Source organism: Phocoena phocoena, chromosome 9, assembly GCF_963924675.1.
Source record: "Phocoena phocoena chromosome 9, mPhoPho1.1, whole genome shotgun sequence".
Classification (NCBI taxonomy): domain Eukaryota; kingdom Metazoa; phylum Chordata; class Mammalia; order Artiodactyla; family Phocoenidae; genus Phocoena; species Phocoena phocoena.
The window spans coordinates 65,349,870-65,377,300 of record NC_089227.1 but is presented as its reverse complement, the minus strand read 5'-3'; the positions used below and the strand labels follow the sequence as shown (position 1 = coordinate 65,377,300).

General features: G+C 41.2%; 1 protein-coding gene across 5 annotated transcripts in view; it reads left to right on the top strand.

The window, feature by feature from the left end:
• Positions 1-27,431, top strand: part of ELMO1 (engulfment and cell motility 1) — a 457,219-nt gene that overhangs the window by 309,946 nt on the left and 119,842 nt on the right. Inside the window, exon 1 of one of the 5 annotated variants that reach the window (XM_065884099.1) lies at positions 6,651-7,138. The exons of the other annotated variants lie outside the window; for them this stretch is intronic. The gene's annotated coding sequence lies outside the window, so the exon portion shown is untranslated. Of the gene's footprint in view, positions 1-6,650; positions 7,139-27,431 lie in introns of those variants that run through there. 5 annotated transcript variants of the gene reach the window in all.

Genomic DNA, 27,431 nt, shown 5'->3' with positions numbered 1-27,431 from the left:
CAAATGTCAACTATTTGATGAAACAATAGATTTAATCTCTACCAACTGCAATGCAATTGGTCCTTTTATTGAGAATATCAGAAACTAAATTTTTTCTTAAAAGGTAGAATTATTTGCATGTGAAATTCTATGTTTTTCAGAATTGAGAAAGGTTTACTTATGCATTAGATCTGAAAATCAAGAAGAATGTGATGACAGCCCAGAATCATCCCTTTTCCTAGTGGTGAAGACGCTGTTTCCCATTTTGCATCGTCTAAAGAATAACCTACCATTGGCCCAGTAGCTTTTTGCCACCATATTGCCAATGGACATGCTTGGCAAGGCTGAGCTGAGGATTTTGGCATTTTCATTTTTCCTTTTGGCATGAGTTTTCATCACCCTGCAGTTCTGGAATGCGCTTCCATAGTGTACTTGAAAATTTTGAGCTGGCAAGACCATAAGCTTTCAGAATTCACCAACTATTCCTTTAAAGGCAGTCAGAATTATAAGAGATGCATCATGTTAGGCCTTGCTAGCACTTCTGGCCCCCACGGTCTTCTCAGGTCAGCTCATTCCATTTGGTCAAGTCCTTCACACCCCAAGGACTTCTAGACCTTGACTCTCCAACCTGATGAGTGCAAATCATGGCCACCACCTATCAGAGGTCTGTACTCTGGAAGAGGAAAGAAGAAATGCATGGGTTGGAGACTTGTTTATAGATGGGTTTGCATTTCGTGGATCTGGTTTTATTTCAGTGTTTGTAGGTTTTGCTGATATTTTAGGCATTTTTAAGGGAAATACAAAAGTAGCAAAGTTCAGGGACATAAATTTCTTCATACTAATGCCTCATAACGTGAGTTACAAAATATAACGCAGTCTTAGGACGCTAGTGTGACTATCTCACCTGCTCTAGACTCCTTACTTATGGGAGTCCTGTGGCATGGTGCAGTATACTGCTAATGGTGCTTCACAGACAGACACCTGACTTTGAATCCTGAGTCTACCATTTACTGGATGGCGACTGTAGACATTCTACTTAAATATCACGGATCTTAATACCCTTTTTGGAAAACAGGCATTATTATGATATTGGCCGATTGTAGGTTCTGCATATGCATTTGTTATTATTTCTCTCATCTTTCCATGGACGTTGAGGCTACGTCACACAGAGCTTAGCGTCCTGGGACCTAAAGATACAGACATTATAACAGACTTTGTCAGTTCTGCTTATGATCACCTCATCATGAAGATGAGAAAAAGAGAAGTGGCTGTCTGTGTATGGGGATTTGTCTATGGGATGTTGTTGTGATTATCTCCCCTCGGGGATAAAAAGATATGTAAAAGTTATCCAGACCATGTTTAGTTGAGGTTTTACATATGTTTTCATTTTAAAATACACCATGTAAAAAAATCAGAGCTAACTATATACTGGCCAGCCCAACCAACTAGAGAAACATCTCTCAATATCTCTTAAATGAAATAAAGCTACAGAATGGACCAACGGTAATTACACTTCTGACCTATTAGGACAGAGTCCTTACTTCTGACCTCACACGCTTGGGGAATATGGTCTGGTCCAGTCTGTACTGGGACTGTTTCTGTTAGACAGGGTATTGAAGTCAGTGTGTGGGTGTTCTCACAGTAGGGAGAGGGGGGTGCCTTAAGAAGGCTAAGATGTAGTTGGAGGTGAGCCTTGTGCATTATGCACCCTACTTGTTCGAAGTTTACTTGTAGCTCAGTTTGACCCTAATGACCTCCCTCCCTCTTAAGAATGAATCAACCAAACAAAAATGGGACTCAGTGTGGCCATGTCATGAATTAAGGAGGTCATTACCATCACATTCATTGCCAGCAACGAACATGAATCCTGATGAAACGGATGCCCAGCTTGTGGAAGTAATCTCTTTGGGACCAAGAGTTGGCAAATAGGAGGATTTGCTATTAGTGCCACCTCTTTATAACTCAGTGAGTAGAATCTTCTTCAGCTCTCTTTCAAATGCCCAATATAAATAGTGCTCATTTTAGTTAAAATCTGTAGGTAGACTAAGGAAAATGCAGACAGCAAATTTAGAAATCACCCCACAATAGTCACTATTTTCTGATCCCAAAATATATTGTCCCCTAATGTAATTCTTTCTCGAGTTGTATATTTATTTTTAAAGCATTACAAAGTTACATGACTTACATCAAATTGGTAACAATACATTTAATAAACCACGTTTATGGAAAAGAATAGAATTCAATTAGCTTGAATCTTTCCCTAAGAAAAGCCTGGATAAATGGTACCGGCAGTGCCTACCTGGAACGGAGCAGAGAGTACAGGCTGTAATGTGTAGGTGAAATGGAAAGAGATTTCTTCTGATTTTATTCAGATGCCCCAGCATGATTACTCCTCCCTGAATTTTCCAGGTATTTGGTGCTGTGATTCCCTTCTGTCTGTAGACACCACATAATAAATCTGAATGTGTTCGGAAGCTTGATGACACACTACCAACAATACATTTTGAGCCTCCAGCGTGCAAGTCCATTAAATGTGTGCTTCATACCAGTTCTTGAGGACTTGACAAGCAGAAATTCAAATATCAAGCTGAAAAAATCCAGGTTTCCCTGTTTTTTGAGGTCCAGCAGCAGCTCTCTTTTTTTTAATTGAAGTAGAGTTGATTTACAATGTTGTGTTAACTTATTCAGTTATACATATGTATTCTTTTTCATATTCTTTTCCATTATGGTTTAGAACAGGATATTGAATATAGTTCCCTGTGCTATACAGTAGGACCTTGTTGTTTATCCATTCTCTATATAACAGTTTGCATCCGTCAACAGCTCTCTAAGCTTGTATATGCTCATTTCATTACATAGCCTAGAAAGGGAAGAATACCCAATAATGGCCAAGTTAACTCACCCAGTCTGTGATCTCAGTAACAAAACTACGAGACAAGTTTCCACGGGAAAAATTTTGGGAAGATTTTCCAAAGACTCTGTAGCTATTCTGTATAAAGTGACTCCTCTGGAAACGTGGATGAAGCTGCTTATTTTCCAGAACTAAAACCATGACTAGCTAGGTGAACCAAAGTTCCTGCTCGCTAGCTTTTGAATAGAGGAGGGGAGTGGATCAGACTGAAGGCCAAAAAGTATTCTCTGTCTTCCTTGCAATTTTGTCTTAAAAATGAATTTTCTAGAAAAAAATTACCCAAAGATAATATGTGATTGTTCACGCTAATATGTGATCTACCTGTCTTCTTGCTGGCAGGTCTGATAGCATCTCTCACTACCTGGTGAATCTGGTCTTCAGGAGCTCACGTGTTCTTTCTTCACATACCTGCTCACCAGCATAGCTACTGAGCCCAAACTGTGCTACCGTACCCACCCTCAACTCTAAAATTGGTAGTCAGTCAAAGGAACGTTACCTTGTTCTGATGTAAATGGGTCCTTTGGGGTGGCCTGGAGTAGTGAGATGCTCCCATTCTCAAAAAAAAATGCCCTTCTCCATTTTATACATTAAAAATTAATTTAGGGTTAGTCTTTTCTTCCTTTATTCTAACCTGTCTTAGCAGTGATTCTCAAGCTGTGGTGTATATAAGAATCCCCTGGAGAGTTTGGGAAAATGTTCCTCCGCTCCACTCCTGACATTGTGGGTTAGGAGGGATGCAATGGGATCCCGGCAGCCTGCATTTTGTTGAGAAGTCCAAGTGATTCTGATCCGGGTGGTCCCTGTACATCACACTTAAAGAAACTGGAGCTAGAATCTTTTTGTTCACATCCCAGCTCTGCCGCTTTTTATCTTCGTGACCGTGGTCAAGTTACTTAACTTCCTTATGCTTCCATTTCCTCATGGTTATTATAGGGATAATAATAATACCTCATAGGGCTGTTGTGAGGCTTAAATTGGTTAATCCAGATCACGTGCTACCTGGACTATTAACTGCTTCATAGATGTTTAGCTACATCAGTCCAACATGTTACGGGTGCCTTGAAACTGACCGTTTCAATCAGGTTGATATGCTGTTAACTTGTTGCTGAGAGTATCTGGGGAATATATTGAGTTATGTAAGTGTGTTTGGGGCATGAGGGCAGGGAGTCATTTAGTGAAGGACTTCGGTGGCTTGTCATTGCTTACAGGATAAAAACCAAACTCCTGAACATGATTTCTGGGACCCTGCAGGTCTGGCCTCTGCTTGCTGTCCAAGCTTATCTCACACCATCCTTTGAACCATTCTCACTCTGATCAGCCACGCTTGGCTTCTTTCAGGTTTTCAAAGATGTCACCCTCCCTTGTAGGCAGTGCACGTCTAGGCAGGCCCTTCGCGTGTATTATTCCTTATGTCTGAGACACTGTTCCCCTCACTTTCAATTCATTAACTTTTACTCTTCTTTGGATCTTAGCTCAAATATCACTTCCTCCAAGATATTCTTCTTTACCTCACTAAGTTCAGTCTCTTTTATTATTTGTGCTCATAGCACATAGCTCTCCTTCATCCCCCATATGAAAGTGACATTTTAATACTTTTTGTGTCCTCTGCTAGGGTCATGGTGCTGTAAGGCAAAAAGCATGCCAGTTTGTTTTGTCACTAGCACAGTTTTTGTTTTTTGTTTTGGCACATAAACACTCACTAAATATTTGTTAAACAAATGATTAAATTTTGATTAAATTTCCAACCAGGGAAGACCTGGTTGGAATGATGTTTCTGCATAAAAGCAGTGGCAATTTGGACAATCTCAGGAGGGTGAGAGGGCAAAGGGTAGGTGTCCCCATGGCAGAGGAAGGTAGGCAGGCGAGGTTAGAAAGTTTCCAGAAAGGTGGTAGAGGTCTCGACCTGAGATATCCACGCCCCTGGAGCATGGAGGTAGTCTGGACAGAGCTGAGAAAGACTGCTGGGTCCCTGGAAGGCAGAGCTGGGGTGAGAATTCCTTCCCAAGCTCACAGTGGCACAAAGAGACAAAATGGAAAGCTAGGACTCAGATTTTGGAGAGGGCAAATACAACATCAAGACCCCTGGGCCAGAACTGAGCACTTGGAGACATGGTTTGGAGCAAGAGTCATTTAGGAATAAAGGAGGTCCAGGGCTTATTAGACACTGGGTTATTAGACACTGGGTGTGTGGTAGTGAGTAGCTCACCTTGCCTCCAAGGGCCAGAGACATGCAAAGAGCTGGCCTCAGCTCACTCGGAAGCCTGGTCTGTGTCTGGTTTTGGGGGGTTTTTTTGGCTGTGTTGGGTCTTCGTTGCTACACGCGGGCTTTCTCTAGTTGTGGCGAGTGGGGGCTACTTTTCGGTGCGGTGCGTGGGCTTCTCATTGCGGTGGCTGCTCTTGTTGTGGAGCACGGGCTCTAGGCGCGTGGGCTTCAGTAGTTGTGGCACACGAGCTCAGTAGTTGTGGCTCACTGGCTCTAGAGTGCAGGCTCAGTAGTTGTGGCACACGGGTTTAGTTGCTCCGCGGCATGTGGGATCCCCCTGGACCAGGGCTCGAACCCGTGTCCCCTGCATTGGCAGGTGGATTCTTAACCGCTGCACCACCAGGGAAGCCCTGGTCTGTGTTATTGATAGTTTGAGGGCACCAGACTTGCAGAGACCATTAAGAAAGAAACGGTTCTCCTTGAGATTCATTATGATGGGACAGAGAATAATTCCTTTCTCTCAAACTTAAGCCAGAATCATAGCCTTCTTTGACACTTGCCATTTTCAGTCAGTTTCTGTAGAATTGAGGGCTTCCCACAGACCCACGTGGCAGATTACCATCTGATCCCCGTCCTGGGTTTGACCAGGCCAAGCAGCCATTCGTTGCTCAGTGGCGGCCCCTGTTGTTAAAGAGAAATGTAGCAGCATATCCAAAGTGTGACATAACTCTGGTCACGCAACCAGAAGAATTTGGAGCAAGCAGGGGAGGAGTCAGAGGGGATGTAAGCGGGCTGAGGAAATCCCCAGGGGGATTCTCCAGCGTTCAGGGTGCTTTGGTGAAGTGCTAATACAGAGAAGAAGCTGAGCCTAAATGCTTTGTGCAAGCTTTCTTCCGCAAGCACCCGGTTTCGTCGCTTTATTCCAAAGGTCTGCTAGGAATCGCCGCAGTGCCCTCTGAGAAATGCCATTGCAAACTTCTATTTGAGGGCTTTTAGGGCTGTTAGATGAAAAATATTTTAAAAGCTACTCCACTAATTCTTTAGGTGACTTACAGTAAATTTTAATTAGAGATGGAGGCACAGGAGGAGCTGTGTGTGTTTGTTTACGTCCTGAGTAGGAATCAGAGAATGGATCCTCCCGTGGGAACCCTGCTGGGATTCACTCTTGCATGAAGGCATTTATGGGTATGTGAGCACCCCTGGCATGCGTGTGCTATGTGTACAGAGTGAGGCTGTTACATGACATTTCTGGACAAAAACTGTATGTGAAGAAGAGGAGGGAGAAAGCAAACTCACAATCAAATAAAAGTAGGGAGGAGAGATGAGATTGCAGTTGATTATGGGTCTGGCAGCAGATGTTCTACATGAATCCAACTCGCTGCAGCCAGTCTGTTTCCATGGCAACAGAATCAGTAATTATTGAGCCCGGGAGCTCCCCCCTCCTTTCCCCCAACAAGGTGGAGGCTGATGAATATGAACCATCTCCAGCCCACCACCAGCTCTTTCTTCTTCTTCTTCCTCCTCTTTTTCTTTTGTTTTTAGTTCCTTATAAGGGGAGAGTATTGAGTAGTACCAAGAAAAGGAGCTGTCTCTTTATTGATGAAAGAGCATAGGGCACTAAAATTAAATGAAGTTATTGTTTTCTCTTGTGATACTATAAGAGAAAAGCTCTTCCTAGAAAAGCCAATGATCTCTGAAGATGCTAAATAAATGAGCAGGAGTTTCCCTGAAATGGAGGCTCCCTTTGATTGGCTGATCTTTCTGCGATTCCTGCCAATCAGAGCACCCCTGGGCTCCAGCTCCATAAACATAAGCAAAGCTACATGCTTATTCTTCTGGACTTGAAGTGTATACCATTCAAAGGTGTGCGGCGGGTCTCCATTCACATGGCTCAACTGGAAACCTGTTTCGTGAATAAGCTTACTCAGGAACCATCTGATATTCCAGCACATTGTTCTTCTGGGGGTCGACTTTAAGTCATTTGGTGGCAACAGCAGCTTAGAAGCAGTATTTGTAGTTGGGAAAGATGGACTTACGGGAGCTTGGTGAGTAAACCTCAGTCGTACACATCTGTCTGCTGGTATTAGCAGCCTGAGCTAAAATGTAGCTTTGTCCTATTGTCTGCCGAGAAAACTGTGAATTGGAACAAGCACATGGAAGAACAAGCATTCCAGGGTTCCCGTGATGTGTGAGCGTCTGTGTTCCAAAGGCTGCATGCATTGCTTGGTTATGATCGGATTTGCAGTTGACTGTGTATTATACTGGGACATTGGTTTGGCTAGTTAGGATCAGTGTGAGGAGTGGAGTTTTGCATTATCTCCCTGGGCACGGATCCATTTCAAAAGAAGACGCTTTTAAAACTAAATTTATAAGAGTCAACCCTGTGCATTGCTGGGAAGAGAGAGAAAGGTGCAGGAACGGAGCTGAGCTGTGAGCTGCTTGACGGTGTTGCTGGTGTTTGCATTGTGAAGGGAGATGTTATTACAATGGTCTGTCAAACACTTCTTCAGACCCTCAGCCACAGAAAGAAGCATCTCTTCTGGGTGTGCTGCCGTTCTCTGCTCGCTCGGGAACTGTGCAACTGAGCTAGGTCGTGTCCCTTTCTTCTTTTGTGAAACCAGTCTCCAAATTGAAATATGTTCTCTCTCTTTTTAAAAAATTATTTGCAGAAAGAGTTAGAGTACAGTCAGAGAGATTCTAGCTGTCAAAAACCATGCTTCTAAATGACTCTGTTTTGCATCCTTTTAAACCAGAGAGGGTTTGCAAAGTTGTATTCAAGGATTGGCTCTTTGCCAGGGAAGGGATGCTCTGGGCTATTGCTCTGCTCCCTAGGGTTTAACTTTCTGACACTGATGATGAAATTTTCAATTTTGTTGGGTAGAAGAAGGAAGAATAAGAAAGCAGTGCTATAAACAGGCAATGGGGGGCGGGCAGCGTGTGAAAGGAGAAACTCTTTTCCTTCAGGGACCCTTCTAGCTGAAAACTTAAAAATATATGTGGCAAGACAGAACTCAAGGACTACACTCAAATGTAGGATTTTAGAGGAACTATAACCCTTCCAAACGAGAAGAGGAGAGGCATTGCTTTTGGTTTGGGTGCAGAGAGTGGCGGCTGAACTTGGGGCTTCCAGCTCTGCCTAAGAACCTCTCTCTCCCCAGCGTCTCTGTCTGCTGATATTGTGATTTCCTGTGTTATGTGCCGGGGAGGCTGACAGCACCCTTGATGTCTTCTATTTACAGTCCACTTGGGTTCAAATAACAGAGAGAATAGAGAAAAAAGATCATTATCATCTGGTTCATAAATATATGCACGTGAAAGAGTCATATGTGGGAAATCTTACTGGCTCACCCTTTAAAACAATGTCCTGTTGACAGGATAGTGTTGTGGGTCTTCACATGGCTCTACAATGGAAATTGCTGTGTCCTAAATGAGCTCTGTGACGAACGGGTAAAGAAACAAAAGAGCTAGGAATGTTTTGCCTGTGGAAGACTCGAAAGCAGGGGGAGGGTGATTGGGTGTTTAGGAGAGACCTTCTACTTCTGTGACCAGTAAAGAGATGGGGTTGACTCTCCGGAGGAGAGGAAGAGTTTCCCAACTCTGGGTGACTGCACACAACACAGGGGAAACCTGGCCAGACTCAGTCAGTATCCTGTTTGTTAGCTGAAACGTCTCTAGAAATGTAGGCTGTCCTGTGATCCCAAGAAGCTCAAGATGGTGTGCTGGATTGAGAATTCCACCTGATGGGAGGCAGGCGTGAGCATCTCTCCCTGCTGCATCTCACTCCTCAGTACACCTCAAGACAGGCACTATTTGGAGGAAGTCTGTTTTCTAGTGGCTGTGCATTAAGTGACAGTCATCTCATTAGAATGACCCTCCATCCTCTTGGTCTCTTCCCTCCCCCACTAGTGTCACTTGACATGAGTGAAGTGCTGGCACCTGTTGGCAAGAATGAGAGAAGAAACAGCCTTTTATGGAAGCAGTCAAAATGTAAAAAAAAAAAAAAAATTAAAAGTAGTTAATTAGCCTATTTTTGGATCATGGAAGTCTAAGAATTTGAAAGCTGTGAAACTCTCCCCTGGCCTTAAGAAAATACAGTTATGCCTAATCACATAATACTTTAGTGACAGCCCATTTCATGGTCAAGTAAGATCTCTGCCCTGCGTGACTAGCCAAGAATTTATTGTAGTCTCAAGTTCATTATCTCCTTTTTGCAAATGGGTCCACTGAATATGGCCACAGCCCTATCTCATTTAGCTGCTGGCTTAAGCAGTGGCTTCTGGTTTTCTCACTCCTGAGCTTGGAGGGTTGGTGAAGCTGGAGTTATGGGACTTGAAATGAAAATGCTCTTTCAGGGACCAGAATTAACTGCATATGCTTGTAACTGTTCTATTTGCTCCTGGGAGAGAAGGCTTCTTCCCACTGCCTCTTCCTGGCATTTGCAAGATGTGGGACATATTAGAAAGATAAATGTAAAGACAAAGAAAAGCGAATTCCCTTAGATTTTCAAGTGACCATCAGAGTTTCCCAGTATAAGTCAAAGTGAGTATAAATACATTGAATCTAATCCCTGAAATTCAGCACTGAGAGCTGGAATCATAGGATTCCTCAGTTCTCCCAGCAGTTGAAATAAAATCTATCACAACGGGAATAGCTAACCTGCCTCGAGCATTAGCTGTGTGCCAGGCACTGTTCAATACATTTTATGTAGATGTAATAACTCATTGAATCTTTATAACAGCCCAACAGCACTACTTGTACTCCTTATTTCCTAGATGAGGAAATGGAGTCACCAAAAATTTAAAGAACTTGTTTACGCTTATCCAGCTAGAAGCTGGCAGGTGCTTGGTGTGCTCACACAGTTGATCTACTTGTTTGCTGCATTCATGGATGGGTGGAGTCTGAGTGGGTAGGGAAGGAGGTCTCCTAGGCTATCAGTCTGACTAGTGGAGTCAAGGCACAGAGCGTTGAGCGAAACAGTCATTGCAATAATTAAAGTCAAATTAGAAAGGCACTTCGGGGTGGTTGGTTGAATTATTAATAATGCCTTTTAAGAAAAAAATTTTGAACTAAGTAAAAACCTGTCACCAAAGTGTTGCATTTGTTCGCCCCCTTGTGTTCCTGTGTGACGTGCCACCTTATTCTGCAGAGTGTTTATTTGACTGGTGTGAACTGGGTCAGTTTCTATATGAGACCAGCTCCTCCTGGGCCATCTGTGAGAGGTGGAAGGTCGCCAGTTTCATGGCTGCCCTTTGCTTGCATTTGCCGGGAATGGTTTGCAGTTGCCATAGCGATGGTGAGGGTCATGACAGACCAGAACAACAGGGCAGCCAGTTAGGGGGGGTTTCATGTCTCGCAATGGCTGTGGGGATTACCAGGGCTACTGTGCTTTCTGAAGACCTTGCAAACAGGAGTGATGGTCCCAGCTCAGAAAGAGATTCTAGGTAGTAATAGTGGACATAAAAAGATGGAGCAACTGAAGACTCAGGTTAGGCCTGGAAATCAAGTGACGTAGATTTCAAAATATGCCCCCCAGAGTTGGAGTCATTGAGGGGACAGGGGTTATGTGGTTGGGGGTGGTAGGTCTTCAACTCCCACTTTAACCAGTGCATCTCCATTTCTGTCTGTTTTATAAACTGGCAATCCCCACTGAAGACTTACTAATGAAAAATGAAAGGGAAGGTTAGGCTACTAGAAGGAAAAAGAAAAACCATTGATCTCAAAATTTCCGAATTGACATATAAAGAAATGAAAGACCAGAGCATACAAGCCAGCCCACACTGCTATATGGAAAAGGAATCAGTAGGGGTCTTAGTAGCAGCTTTTAAAAACATGGGTTATTTGTTATGCATGCCTAGTGTTACGTAGTTTCTATTATTACACCAGTTATGCATATGTGTAGAAGACAATTTAAATAACTGTTCAATAAATAATGTCCTACAGGGACAATATGGCAGATCTCTTTCTAGACCAGCACTGTCCAGTGGGAATACAATGCAAATTATGTATGTAATTTCAATTATTTTAGTAGTCACATTAAAAAAGTAAAACAAAAACAAAAACCCCAGGTCTCTTCATTCTAATAATATATATTATTCAACCCAGTATGTCCAAAATATTATCCTTTCAGTATGCAACTATGAAATTATTAACAAAATATTTATATTCAGTTTTTCATGTTAAGCCTTTGAAATCTGATATATATTTTACACTTACAGCACAACACGATTTGGATACTGAATTTTCACAGGAAATCTATATTTAGATTTCACAAGATTTACAGTTACAAAAGTAGATTCAGGAATGGAAATTGTTCTTTAAAAGTTTTCCAGTAACTGAAGTATCCATTTTAAAACTTAAATTAGCTAAAATTAAATAAAATTTAAAACTTCAAAAACAAACAGCAAAGCAGAACAAACAAAAATCTTAATTGCACAGTCACGCTAACCACATGTTTCAAGGTTCCCATGGCCATGTGTGGTTAGTGGCTACTCTACCAGAGAGTGCAGGTCTGGACCCTAACTCTCCTCTTAAACTAGGTCAGTTACTTTCCTCACTTCCTCATCACTCCGTGGCACCTTCCTCTCTTTTATCTCCAGTAGATACCTGGCAGACTTGCCCTGGTAACAAAGAGAGAAATAGAACACTAGTATTCACAGACGTGTTTACCTTTGCCTTTAACCATTGCATGTGTCAAACCCAGCATGTGGCTAAATCTTGGTTTCTCCATTGCACTGTTTCGCATGGGGGAATTAAAAGGTGTGCCATTTCCCATTACAGAAAGTCAACACACCATCTGTGGCATTTCTCAGTCCTCAGATATCTTGGCCTTGCCACTCTCTGTGCTTTGGAACTACCTCCTTCAACTCAGTCTGTTCAGGGAACGTGGGTTTCATTTTAATAATAAGCTAAGCAAACCAGAATAAGAAGGTAAATCTGCTGCAAACAGTTAATTCTTTATGAAGACAAGTATAAATAGAGGCTAAGAGATGATTTAATTGATGTCATCTTATTCAATTCTACAAATTTTGTTTAACTAGAAATTATTGACTGAATAGTTCTTCCAATTAATTTAGTCTTAAAGTCTTTACCTTCAACATCAGATAACATCCTTATCTAAAGTTTTCTTTTTTTCGTATAAAAGCAGCCATGAACACAGAATCAACCTCTGCAGTAACATGCTGCAAAGCCTTCTTAGAGGCATCCAGTCCCAGCCTCCTAAAGATGACCTGCAATTTCGGCCAAATCTGCAAGTGGAAGGATAAAGCTCACTCCAAGTTTGGTGCTCTTGAACTTTCCATTCATAAAGAGCTCTTTTAGAAATAACACACAACACTGGGAAAGGAAAAATATCCATAGCGTTCAATACCATCCCTAGTATCAGGGATGCCTTCTAGTCCAACTCTATCCATTTCTAGCATGTTGGACAGAATTGCCAAGGAGAATGCCTTGTGCACTTTAGCACTCAACAAATGTCTGTTGGATTAAATTGTGTGGATCCTTTGCAACTTCTTTCTTTTCATGGCATGACTTCATCTTTGTTTCTGAGGCAACAGTGGCACACCAAGTAGATTAAACCATAGGCAGGGTTGAATCTTAAGAGCCAGATGACTTGCTTTGTGAATCTGCTGATATTTGGCCAAGCCAACGGCTAATACACTCAATCAATCAGGAGCAGAAAGAAGTGCTGTGGGATTTCAGTGATTGCAGAGACACTGGGAACTAGCTGTATGTTACATAAGTAAAATTATCATTACAATAATTGTCTTTGCATTATCGCAGGATTTTGAAGTTCCCTAATCTTCTGGCTTATTTCAAGCAATCTGTGATATTTCTAGAAATACAGAGCTAGAAAATTATTTGCATAGATGACAGAGCAGTAGTCTTGGATTGTTGTCTCTAGTTTAAGGATGAAATTTACAAGTCACTTAACCCTTTATGCTCCTCAGCATCTTCACATGGGTAAAGAGTAGTTTAGACTTGGTGACTTCCAAAGTCTTGTATATGTCAAGCTTCGACACAATCTATCCTCCATGGCCCGTGCTCCATTGATCATAGCAGTCTTTCCCACTATACCCAGATAGAGCCTTGGGATCCTTCTTAACACTGCTCTAAGCCAGCCACTGATAAGTGATCAGAATTGGCTTACAGCTGGAAATGATTTTTTCATCCCTCTCTTACGTCCTTTCCTCAGCTCTGTGCCTTGTGCAAGACTTTGGAAAGGAACATACAGGGAATTATCATCAGTATGCAGGGTTCCAGCGATAAGGGAATGACAGTTCTTTACTCATCCCCTTGCTCAGCTGTTCCATGGAGGTGTTGCCATCTGACAAGGAGAGCTGCAGCCTGCACTTTGGGAGCTCACTTTTCTCTTCCTTTGAGCTATAAGTGATGAGAGACCTGTCAAGGAGAGCAGTTCACTGGCATCATTCCCAGACCTGGAACATAATGAAATAAAATTTCATTCTGACTTGGTTGGAATTCTTCTAGCTGAACGTTCGAGATAGCATCTGGGGCAATTCTAACATCCAGTTGCCTAGTTGGAATGAAGCACCCATCAGCTAATGGCTTTCATGCAGTCAGGGCCTCTTGGGGCAAATCATTTCTAACCAGAGCCAGCCAGTCCATAGGTCCCAGCAGGTAAGGTAGAACCCACTCATGTCTAATGGACCAGCAATGTGAAATCTGCATTTCAGAAGCTTTATTATTTACAAAGAGTGATATCAAAACAGGAAATGTCTGAAAGCCACCAACACTGGTACTGCACCTAGACCTAGACTCCTCAACATTTAAGGCTTTAATCTGAGACTCAGGTTCTGGAGGTGTTATGTTAGTATTGTCCGTTGACACTCATTCTGGTACCCACAATAGTGATAGCAGGACCATCCCCTTCCAGCTTTGGAGAGGGGTGGAGGTCAAGGGGCAAAGCCCCCATTCTAGATTCCGTGAGCCAGGTTCAAATGCCTTTGCAAATTAGACCCAACAAGATTTGCAAAGATCACCTTATGGGCAATCCCTGTCCACCCTAAATTTCCCAAGCACTGTGTAGATGACTACTGAACCTCTCTGAACCCTAGTTTTTCTTATCTGTAAAAATGGAGGTAAAGGTACATATCTCACAGGGCTGTTGAATGAAAATTAGAGTGATGTCTGTGTGAATGATTAGTATGCCATAATGCACTATGTAATGAGAAAATAGTATGATTACGTTCCTTGGGTAGAAGCCATTTATTTTTCATATCTCATAGAATGTCTAGCTCAGCTCTTTGACTATGGAAGATTCTCTAATTGGACAACCAGGGTGCATGCTGTCTACTCTCAAATCATTCTCCTAAATCCTCAGAGACTACCCAACTCCTGCTAGCACTGGAGGCCACCCAGAGAGAAGAGAGCACTTCACTTAGAACCAGAAACCTGAGGTAAAAGTCCCAGCTTAGCCACTAGCAAGGTTTAGGTCTTTCCATGTTACCTCTCCAGTCTTTAGTATTTCTTTTCTTCATGGATAAAATATAGATATTATCTACACTAGATTGACATATAGAAATGTCTAGAGGACAAATGAATTAACATATTCCATGTGCTTTGTGGATTGTAACATAAGGTATTACTATTATTATTTCACATCTAGTATCTCCTAACAACTCAGCCTTGGTTTTTTTGAGGAGGGATAATTGGGAAGATGTTTCTGGAGGCAGAGTACCAGAAGCTCCAGGATGGTGATGTATACTTTCCTGACTTTGGAAGCCAGTCAAGATCAAATGATGTTATGCTTCTAGGCAGATGCCTGTGGCGTTCAGGGAGGCTGTGCACTGCCATAAATAAGTGGCGGCTTTTACACTTGTAAGTCAAGATGTTCTTGGTCTCTGCAGATGGCCTGTAAATCTTCCTGGATAGCCAAACCTTAGCCATACAGCACCAGCTCTGTCCTTCTTCTTGAAAACACAATAAAAGCTTTGAAAAGCATTCATATTTTGGGTTCTTCTATATGCACGTTCTCGGCCACTTCTTGATAGCTTTCTTCCCCTCCCCTACCCACCGCCACTGTCGCCAGCCAGGCACTTCACACCCCCTGAATTACATATTCTGTCAAGAGAGGAGAAGTGATTTCTTCCTTTGTAACAATGGTGCTCTATTTACTGAAATCCCATAACATCCTAGATCTTGAGGAAACCTGAGTCCTGGGGCGGCAAATAAATTTCATCTAGTGACAGCTTGGGTGCCCTGGTGGTGGCTGCCCAGGGCTCCACATCTGGGCTCAGTGGTCCCGTGGGCAAGGAGAGGAGGGCAGCAGCATGCAGTTACCTTATTGCAGGTAAAGAAAGGGAGGTTCAGAGAAATTAATTGACTTGCTAATATATTTCTCTTAATAAGGGACAATAACCACATTTCCTTGCTCTCTCAGGTTATTCAACAACCAGTACTTGCTGAATGCCTACTGTGTGTAAGTTCTAGGCCTTGGTATTATCAGTGAACATAGATAATGTATGAAGATCTATGAATTAACCTGCACAGAGCTTTATTTTTCATGCAGTCTTTGGTGTTGGAACTGCCCAGAATACAGAGGCTACGATAAGAAAAATTTCCAACAGACTAGTTATTTATATATTCATTAATTCATTCATGCATTCACTTATGCATTATTTCCATGCCCAGTTACATAAAGAATAAATATCCACTTTCAAAAATTGGGGCTTTGTAAGAGCTGTTAGAAAACAATTTGAAAGAAATTGATGAAAACAAATTGACCAATTACTGCCCTTACCTTCTGCCATGCCTCCTCCCAGCCTCCTTTTACGGCCTTGCTGGCACAGAGTTGGAAATGAACACAGAAGAAAATCTGAACTATAAGAGCAGACTCAAGAACTGTACACTATCTTAGTTTTGCAAAGCAACTTACAAGGTGAAATTTGGATGAACCAACTGTTTTTCACTTTACCAAAGGTTTCTGAACTGTTAGAATTATCAAAGGACAAAGAATGCAACTATGGTGATTGAGAACTGTGGCAATTCCATGTCACCTGGGTAGAGGTATAAATAGCAGTGGACAGGAAAATCTCTTAGCCAAAACGCTGAGCACTGTAGGTAACTATACAATAATCACACTAACTGTGTGTGGCGATCTGTCTCTCTCTCCCATCCCTGGTTGATTGTCCTTCATAAGCTCACTCCCAGTCACTTGCGTCAAGGCCAGAGCAATGTCAGAAACACTGGTGGGTATATGAATTGTGCCCTCTCTGTGCTAGGCACTTTGCATATGCATAGGTCCTTATGATGGAATTTCCCAAACCTTTAAAAAATATTTCTAGTGTAACTATTGTTTCTAAATTGCCACATGCCATGGTCTATCAGGATACAAGTTTTTACCAAAAAGTGCATCCCCATATACTCAAAGGATGAATGGAAGTAGGGAATCAGGGAACTTTTAGTGCTGATTCTCAGTATCTGTCCTTTTTCCTAACATAGTTTCAGTACAGTGGTAAGAGCAATGTTAAAAGACCTTATATCTCCTTTTACACATAAGGAAACAGAGATGTGGAAGAGTTAGCTTATGACCCATCTAGTAAGTGGCAGAGTGCAATTCAAATCCATGTCTGTCTGACTCCCAGGCGTGTGTGTGTGTGTGTGTGTGTGTGTGTGTGTGTGCGCGCGCGCGTATGACTTCCAAGTGATATATATATATATATATATGTTTATGTTTCATAGAAGTATGGTAGCATGATTAAGAGCTGACATTTTAGCATAAAATTCTATTATGATAAAATTCCATATGAGTAGAATCAAGATAGAATGGGGGAAATGGGAAGCAGAATGGGAATTTGAGTTCTAGGACAGAGGTTGGCAAAAGTGACTCAAATCCAACCCATGGCCTGTTCTTGTAAATGAAATTTGATTGGAATACAGCAATGCCTGTTTGTCTATATATTGTCTGTGACTGCTCTCATGCTACAACAGCAATGTTGATTAGGTATGACAGATACTGCTTGGAAGGCCTAAAATAATATTTGGCCTTTTATATTAAAAGTTTGCTGACCTGTATTAAAGGAGAAAAATAAGGATGTAAAATTTCCAACTATTAAGAAGAGTTTGTTCATGTATGTTTAAATGAGCAATTATGGGTATCAAATCACTCTTGTATGTATATCCAAGAATGCATTTTTAAAAGTGATGCAAGGGCTTCCCTGGTGGCGCGGTGGTTGAGAGTCAGCCTGCCGATGCAGGGGATGCGGGTTCATGCCCTGGTCTGGGAAGATCCCACATGCCGCGGAGCGGCTGGGCCCGTGAGCCATGGCCGCTGAGCCTGTGCGTCCGGAGCCTGTGCTCCGAAACGGGAGAGGCCACAACAGTGAGAGGCCTGCGTACCACACACACACACACAAAAAGTGATGCAATCATTTTATTTTTTAAATATCAATATTGTAATACACTGAAAATTATATTCTTTGCAACTATTTTAACTTTGATAAAAAAAATTTCAAAGTCAATTTAAAAATGTGTAAGAGGGTATGTAGATTTTTTTTTTTTTTTTTTTTAGATTTTTAAAAATAGAGAGTTAGGAGACCACTGCCCTAGAGTACAGGATCAGGGATGTGACTTTCCATAGTTCAAGGCCATCCTGTGATGAATGGGAGCTTGTTTCCTTCTCATGGGGCAAATTGAGCCCCAAGTGTCTACCTCACCCCTCAATCAAGCTGTTCTCCCACATCCTCGAGGGCTAGCTGATGGAAATGTGGGACTCTAATAGGACAGTGCCAAAGAGTGATTTCTTAAACATCTGGGCTCAGTCCTACAGATCAGAAAATCCTTCAAGCGTCCCTATATTGGCCCTTCTATCAGCCAGCAGTGCCCTTTGAGAATGTAGATGGCTGGGCTTTTCAGGATGTACCTGTAGACTTGATGGGAGCCTGTGCTGTGCTCCAGCTGCACTGACTGTGGGGTGTACCAGACAAGTGGATGTTTAAACCTGCCTAGCAACCTTGATACATGTTAGGGGTTGAATTGTGTCCTCCTCCAAAAAAGATATGCTGGTCTTAACCATCAGCACCTCAGAATGTGACCTTATGTGGAGACAGGGTCTTTACAGAGCTAATCAAGTTAAAATGAGGTCATTAGAATGGTCCCTAATCCAAGAAGACTGGTGTCCCTAAAAAAAGGGGAAATGTGGGTACAGAGGTAAGACATGCATTGAGGGAAGACAATGTGAAAAGACACAGGGAGAAGATACAAGCTGTTATCAGAATACATCTAAGGATGGAGGACTGGAACCAGGAAGACTTTATCCCTGGCCCCTAGTCTCCTTCCTTTCCCTTAGAACAGTTCAGCAGAGCATTTAAGATCAAAAACTCTGGAGCCAGCGATTTTGGGTTTTAAATCCTACCAGCCATGTGACCTGGGCCCCAAATAGCCTCACTTGTTAAATAGAAGAATAATAGTACCTGCCTTGATAGGTTATTGTAAGACCCAACTGAGTTAATAACAGGTAAAACTCTTAGTGCTTGGCACATAGTAAGTACTCAACACTGAAGTGTTCATTACTGGGAACCAGAAGAACAACTTTTGCCTAAGACCACCCCAGACCCATGAATCACCTAGCAAGTACTACCCACATGTTCCTCTGGAATTCTAGAAGTTTTATTTGTGAAATTACCATATACGTGTTTGAAGGGGGTTTTTGAAAAAAACCTCTGATCATCTTTTCTTGTTCTATCCTGTCTTATTCTTGGAAAGGCTAATATTTGAGAATAGCCAGCATGCCTTATTAATCCTTTAAAGAAAAAGTATCTGCTCTGGTACCAGTTGGCAGGTAGATTTCATCAGTCACTCAAGATTATGGATTAGCTCACTGATCTTTTTACCCTTCCAGCTAATTAGCCTTTGGGCAAACACAGCTAGTCACAAAAGCCAAGCACAGCTGACCAAACACATTTTAAAGTAAATTCGGTGGGTAAGTCATGCCAAGCTTACTTAGATCTCTCGATGTTATTGCTTTTCTGAGTCACTAGAATCTCGATGATGTCTTTCCCAGATAGATTTGAAAGTGAGGTGTTTATAACCCTTCAAAGCAATAAGAAAAATGTGACTAATTAAACTAGCTATCTCCTCCCTTCTTAACACCCTCCCATTTAAAATTATTTCTTCTCTTATGTCCTCAAATAACTGGCCCAGTTTGACTTTAAATGATTTAAGCATATCCTTTGGGACTCCTGCGTAACAGATAAGAGAGACTTTCCTAGATCCCCAGATGAAATGCAATTTTTCTCAATGTATTTTAATTACTACTACCTGCCAAGGCTTTCTCATACCTCTAGAAGGCACCTTACACAGTTCATGCCTCATCTTGGTGCAAAGGCTTGCTAAGTACTTGTAGATAATAATCATATCCTCTTAGATAGTGTTTGGTGAAACTCAGAATCTTTAGCCCTTTCATTCTTTGCTAAAGAAGACCTCTGCAGCTAATTCTTTTCAAGCTCCCTTCAGTTGAAATTATTCTCACACTATAAAATCATAGACAGCCTCACCAGCAAGTCCTCAGTAGTTGCAGGGAGCTCCTCCGCGGGGCGGGACCATCCCCTTGGTAGTGACAGCTGGAATGGTGTGGCCATCCTGGTGTTCAGCTCTGTTGGCTTCTCCCTCGACGACTCATCACATGGGCAGCCTTACACTGTGCATCTGTACTCTTCTGAGTGACCGCTGCTTCGTCCTGATTCCACAAGGCAGAGTTCTGGTGAAGGGATTCTAGACGGAGTGACCAGCTCTGACATTGAACAACCACATCCCTAAGTCACTGGGTTTTGGTTTTTGTTCTTGCATTTGAGAAAACAGAAAATAAGAAATGGTTTAGCTCTTATTTCAGAAGAGTAGTGTGATGGTTTTGCATTGTCATCAATATTCATTGATTCAACAAAACATTTATCGAGTGAATACTAAGTGCCTAGCGCTGTGTTTGGTAAATGAGAGGAATCCAAAGAGAACACAGTCTAGACTTTGCTCTCAGGGATCTTAGTAGAGAGTGAAAAGCCTACAAGATAGTAAACATATTGAACAGTATTATCTAGTTAATAACAAAATTGAGAGCTTCAAGAGGACAGTCCTAGGCCACCATTCTGTCACTAGTATGTTTGGAAAAATGTTCCATGGTGAAGAGCACTGCACTCTACACTTGTGTGGGCTTCCCTAAACCAAGTTATCGTGTGTGATACCCAAATGTCATCTGTCTAAATAAATTATGATAATATGAGTTAATTACACAGAATGACCTATATTTGACAGGAAAAATGACCAAGAAACATTTCTCAGTGAACAAAGAAGGTAGGAGGACAATACACAGCATATGATCCCTGGTATGTGTGTCTATGTGTGTATGTTAGGTGTATGAATGTATGTGTGTGTTTGCATATATGTAAGGAAAGTCTGGAAAATGAATAAGACAATGTCAAGAATGGTTAATGCTGGAGGATGAGATTGGGGAACCCAGAAGAAGACTTTTATTTTTAATATGATGTTCTTCTATACTTGTTTTTGCTGTAAGTATACACTTTTATATTTATCTTAATTTAATCATCATAGTGAATTCTTAAAAAATATAAATCTTAATAAAATATTAGTAAAAATCAAAACATTTTACAATATTATCAATATAGGAAAGTGTGTTTACTGTTGAATTTAATTATGGGAGAAATGTAATTTTGAGTTTGTTTTGGAAATATTTAAAGCAGTGGTTCTCATTCCTTGGTGCACATTATAATCACCTATTGATTCTTTTAAAAATTGAGAGACCCAGCCCCTGGATCACCTTAACTTTATAAACCAGAATTGCAAGTGGGGCTTAATTAAGTGTTTAAAAACAACACACACACCCCACCACCACCAACAACAACTTACTCAGGTGATTCTGATGTGCACCAAGTTAAAGCACAGAGCTAGAGAGGAAATGAAAGGATGACAAATGCCACCCATCTTGGCCATATACATACTAAGTTAAACTTCCTGAGAAAAGATAAAAATCTTAAATTGGATTAAAAAACAATATATAACCATGTTCTACTCACAAAATAATCACCTAAATAAATGACAGACAAAAATTTTGAAGGAAAAATATAGCACACAAGTTGGAGAGAAAGAAAATCGGAATAGCAATATGGACATCAAAGAAGAAATTAAGCCTAAAATCATCAAATGGGACAAAGAATCATTTCATAGATAAAATGTTCAAACTAAAATAATAAAAAGTCCTGAATCTTTATTCACAACATATCAGTATCATCAAAAGAAAAAGGAAAAGTTAAGGAAAAAAGAATGGACAAAAATATAGCTGTTATAAAACATCATTGCATTATTACTATATTGTTTCAAATAAAATATATAGATTTTAAAAACATAATTGTCAACCAATAGGTACATATTGAATTGGCACCTTACACTGAATGTATGCCTTCTTTTCAAGTATCCATGCAACTTTTAAAAAAAATGTCACATGGCCAAATGTTCTTAATAAATTCTGAAAGTAACAGGCTTCTAAATAACTATTGAGTCAAAGAGGAAATAAAAGCTACTATTAAAAGCTATTTAGAAAGTGGTGACAGTGAGAATATGGAATGCCAAAACTTACAAGATACAGCCAAAGCTGTCCTCAAATGGTATATTTATAGCCCTAAAAATCATTATTTTTATAGAAAGAATGAAAATAAATGAACTAAGGATCTACGTTAGAAAACAACAACAAAAGAGCAAAGAAGGGGCAAGAGGAAAGATATAATAAACAATAATAAACTAGAAAATAGAGAAATAATAGAAACAGTAAATCCAAGAACTACTTCTATTAAGTAACTAACAACCATTGACAATTTTATCAAAGAAAATACAGAGGAAACATGAATTTAAAAACTCATCATTGAAAATAAGGTGAAAACAGGCATTAGGTGACCAAAACATTATTAATGAATTTGATGGGTGGCAAAATGCTACTGTACTGGATAATGCTCCGTTAGTGCACAGGTGATACAAAAAGCATGTATGCGTGGCGTATCAAGACTGAGGATGCCACGGACTCTAATGTTCACTGGGTAGTGTGTGTACTTTCCATTTCCTTGAAGGGGGAATAAATGAAAGATGGAGGGAGAAGGTTCTAGCTAGTACATGCTCTCTCTCCAAATGCTGAGGTCTTTGGTGTCGCAGTGCTTCCATCATGGGCCTTTTATCATTAATCCCTAGGAAGTCATCTGTTCCTTGCCTGATATTTAAATCTCTACTAAAAATACCTCTTACTCACCCAGGAACACTGACTCCTTTTCCTTGTTTTGCCCCTTTATCCTTTCTTTCTGTAAGTCTGAGCTTTTGGAAGCAATCAGCACCCTCCCTTTACCAGAAGCACAAAATTTGGCAAACACTCCCCCTAGTGGCAATTTAACAAATCTCCTAAAATGGCTTACCCAAGAGCCAGGGCTGAAAGCCGTGCCAGCCTGTGTTAACGGAGGCGGTTGTTAATGAAACACATTGCTGGGCTCCACATCAGAAGGGTGGCTCAGAATATATATTACTCTTCTTACAAGCAGCCCAAATAATTAAAGTTTGCATCTATTGACCTAGGTTATATATCTCTGTATGATTTAGAAAAGATGGGCAATGTGAGAAGAAATTCTTATAAACTAACTTAGTATTAATTTCCAAAAAGCATAGGAGCCAGAGGTGTTTGTATTAATTTTCTACACTGAGCACTTGCGAGAACGCTTGCTGCTACTTTTCTTCCTTATGCTACCTGCGCATATATGGGAGTATAAATTACAGACAAGCCAGTTGTACTTGGGCATTGTTGCTTCGTTATCCTCCGTTCAGATTTCTAAACATCCTCCACGCCTTAGATTTCTCTCTCCATTTTCTAGATTGCCAGCCCATTCAGAACAGCCTGCCGATTTCATCAACATGCTGCTTACCATGTTTTCCAGATTTTTTAATGGGTCTCTTAAATAAAACTGGCCCTTATTCTAACTGGTGTTTCTACTCTGGTCCCTTTCATGAAATCATCTCTTTCATGGTCAGAGTTTCTTTTCATTATTTCTCTGTAGTCTTTGGTGATCCCTTTTCACCACTTCCTTGTTCAGAATTGTCAAATGGCACTTTAATTCGATTCATTGATGTTAATAGAACTTGCAGGGAAGAGGAGGCTATTCATATTAATATCAACACATTACCCAAATCATTTATCATCTGCATGTAAAGTTTTAGAGAATAGGTTTGTCATCATTATTGATTAAGAGAGGAAAGAGCCTTCTTGCTGAGGAACCACAGACAGGCAGTGTCCATTGCTGCCTCTGCTTCGGGAAGGAGTATTCTCATCGTGTGAAATGGCATTATTTGAGGAGTGGCGTATGTGGATCGAGTTTTCAGGAGTCCCACCTGAAAAACCTGTGGTCCTCATACTCACTGCTAAACAAAGGATTCCAAATATAAATAACATTTGAGCTGACCCATCGATTCAGGTCTCATTCCCATTTCACAAGTGGTTTCTAAGGTATACAGTTAGGTCATATAAAAGTGACATTAAAACTCATGTTGGCAGAATGCCATTGTGGCATGACTTCTGTAATAAATAACGGCTGCAAATAGGCAAGATAATGTAAGATTTGAATGGGGTTACATTCTGAAAGGAAGGCAGCCAGAGGTCCTGAGAATTAATGGAGGAGCTGCAGAAAAAATATGGCTCTATTACACCAAGCACTTTGCTATTTTCCTTTTTATTGCCTGACTGAGATGATTTGGCAGAGTTGAAAAATAAATGAACTGTATTCATTTTTCTTCAGAGCTCTTCTTTTAAGGCATTCTGTAAGAAACAAAAAAATGAAATACTAACACAGGCAGTATGGGGGGATCAAGACATGAAGATGTAAGCATTCTATCCAGCAGTACATATTTAATAGCCCAGCACTCCTCATGTGAGGAAATATGCTTGGTTCCAACTAAGGTCATATCATACAGGCAAATGCGATGCTTTGAAGAGATGTTAATGATCTGCTAGGTAATGCAGAGGAAATGATGTTTTGAATGGGTTTCAGTAGCATTTGAACCTTTCCACTACCATCTTTACACTGCACCATATAGTGATAAGGATTATGTTTTTTATAGCAACTCGATTCCAATTTTCGGTACTAACTAGAGACAGGATTCTTTTGCAGGCTTATTATTTATGTTGATTATTCCTTTTCACATTTTATGTTAGCCACAGAACATTTATTCTAAACAGAGTGGACCCCTAGTTATAAAGCACATGGAAGTACAGCTCTGTGATGGAAACGAGGTTGGACATCTCAGAGATCCCCTCCCCAACTGAGCCTTTTTTCCAGTGCATCTCTCACATCTCCCCATAGCCAAGTTTGAAAGCAGTCTTCTGGGAGAAAGACAAGGTTTCTTCTTTATAACCTAGAGGGGGGAAATGCCTTTAATTATTCATTCATTCTTTATTGGTATAAATTTTTTTTTCAGTGATGTTATAAGCCAGGCCCTCTTCTAGGCATTGGGGATGCAACAGTGAACAGGAAGGACCAAGCGTCTGCTCTCAGGGAGATAGTGAGGGAGATGGCCAGGTAACCAGGAGGTGGTTGGTGATATGAAGAAAGTAAAGAATGATGGATGAAGGGAGGGGTCCTAGGATGAGGGCTAACGTAGGAAGAAGAGTCAGGTAAGGAGCTAGAATGCTGGGAAAGAGTGGCCACATCCAGAGCTTGAAAGTGTTTCAGGCAAAGAAAGCTCCTGAAAGCCCTGAAGCAAGGGTATTCAAGGCATGTCTGACAGGCAGGCACCTGGAGCCCAACAGGATTATGGGGGAGCTGGGGGCTGTGGCAGACAGAGAGGTCAAAGTTAAGGAAGCTTGTTGATGGAGCATCTACTATACCATGGTGGAAATTCTGTATTTCTCATTTTATTTTAAATTTACTTTTAATCTTGGTTTAATTATTTATTATTACGCACTTATGATTAAACTCTTTACATTTTTATTCCCTTAACTTCCTAAATGGCTTTGAGGTAACTTATATATATTCTGCCTAAATACAGGTGCTTTCAAATAAAAGCTCCAGACCATTTAGAGGGAGAATGAAGTAATAGGTAGTGGGACTGAGAATTTAAAATACAGTTCTGGCCTTTGCGGGGGCTAATGGTGGACGCTGCGAGGGCGCTTCCCAAAGAGTATTTCCCAGAACTTCTGCTGCCAGTGTCCTTGTCCCCGCGGTGAGCCACAGCTGCCTCCCACCTCTGCAGGAGACCCTCCAACACTAGCAGGAAGAGCTGCAGCTTAGCATTATCCTGTATCTGTGGGCCTGACCAAGACCATCCCTGAACAGGACAGCTACCTGCCCACCAGCCAGCAGTGACATCATTCGGCCAGCCTGGAGGACCTGCCCCATGTCTCCTACACAACAGCCGTGTGGCTACCAGGGTCTTGGTGCTCCGGCCAGGTGTCACGCCTGAGCCTCTGAGGTGGGAGAGCCAAGTTCAGGACATTGGTCCATCAGAGACCTCCTGTCCCCTCGTAATATCAATTGGCGAGAGCTCTCCCAGAGATCTCCGTCTCAACGCTAAGACCCAGCTCCACTCAACGACCAGCAAGCTCCAGTGCTGGACACCCCATGCCTAACAACTAGCAAGACAGGAACACAACCCCACCCATTAGCAGAGAGACTGCCTAAAATCATACTAAGTTCACAGACACCCCAAAACACACCACCAGTCATGGTCCTGCCCACCAGAAAGACAAGATCCAGCCTCATCCCCCAGAACACAGGCACGAGTCCCCCCCACCAGAAAGCCTACACAACCCACTGAACCACTGGGGCAGACACCAAAAACAATGGGAACTATGAACCTGCAGCTTGTGAAAAGGAGGCCCCAAACACAGTAAGTTAAGCAAAATGAGAAGACAGAGAAATACACAGCAGATGAAGGAGCAAGGTAAAAACCACCAGGCCAAACAAATGAAGAGGAAATAGTCAGTCTACCTGAAAAAGAATTCAGAGTAATGATAGTAAAGATGATCCAAAGTCTCAGAAATAGAAGGGGGAAAATACAAGAAACGTTTAACAAGGACCTAGAAGAACTAAAGAGCAAACAAACAATGATGAATGTCACAATAAATGAAATTAAAAGTTTTCTAGAAGGAATCAATAGCAGAATAACTGAGGCAGAAGAACAGATAAGTGACCTGGAAGATAAAATAGTGGAAATAACTACTGCAGAGCAGAATAAAGAAAAAAGAATGAAAAGAATTGAGGACAGTCTCAGAGACATCTGAGACAACACGAAATGCACCAGCATTCAAATTATAGGGGTCCTGGAAGAAGAAGAGAAAAAGAAAGGGACTGAGAAAGTATTTGAAGAGATTATACTTCAAAACTTCCCTAACATGGAAAGGATATAGTCCATCAAGTCCAGGAAGCGCAGAGAGTCCCATACAGGATAAATCCAAGGAGAAACACGCCAAGACACATATTAATCAAACTATCAAAAATTACATACAAAGAAAAAATATTAAAAGCAGCAAGGGAAAAGCAACAAATAACATAAAAGGGAATCCCCATAAGGTTAAGAGCTGATCTTTCAGCAGAAACTCTGAAAGCCAGAAGGGTGTGGCAGGACATATTTAAAGTGATGAAAGAAAAAAACCTACAACCAAGATTACCAAGATCTACCCTGCAAGGGTTTCATTCAGATTCGACGGAGAAATTAAAACCTTTACAGGCAAGCAAAAGCTAAGAGAATTCAGCACCACCAAACCAGCTCTATAACAAATGCTAAAGGAACATCTCTAGGCAGGAAACACAAGAGAAGGAAAAGACCTAAAATGACAAACCCAAAACAATTTAGAAAATGATAGTAGGAACATACATATTGAAAATTACCTTAAATGTTAATGGATTAAATGCTGCAACCAAAACACATAGATGGCTGAATGGATACAAAAACAAGACCTGTATATATGCTGTCTACAAGAGACCCACTTCAGACCTAGGAACACAGACTGAAAGTGAGGGGATGGAAAAAGATATTCCATGCAAATGGAAATCAAAAGAAAGCTGGAGTAGCAATTCTCATATCAGACCAAATAGACTTTAAAATAAAGACTATTACAAGAGACAAAGAGGAACACTACATAATGATCAAGGGATCAATCCAAGAAGAAGATATAACAATTGTAAATATTTATGCACCCAACATAGGAGCACCTCAATACATAAAGCAAATGCTAACAGCCATAAAAGGGGAAATGGACAGTAACACAATCATAGTAGGGGACTTTAACACCCCACTGTCACCAATGAACAGGATATCCAAAATGAAAATAAATAAGGAAACACA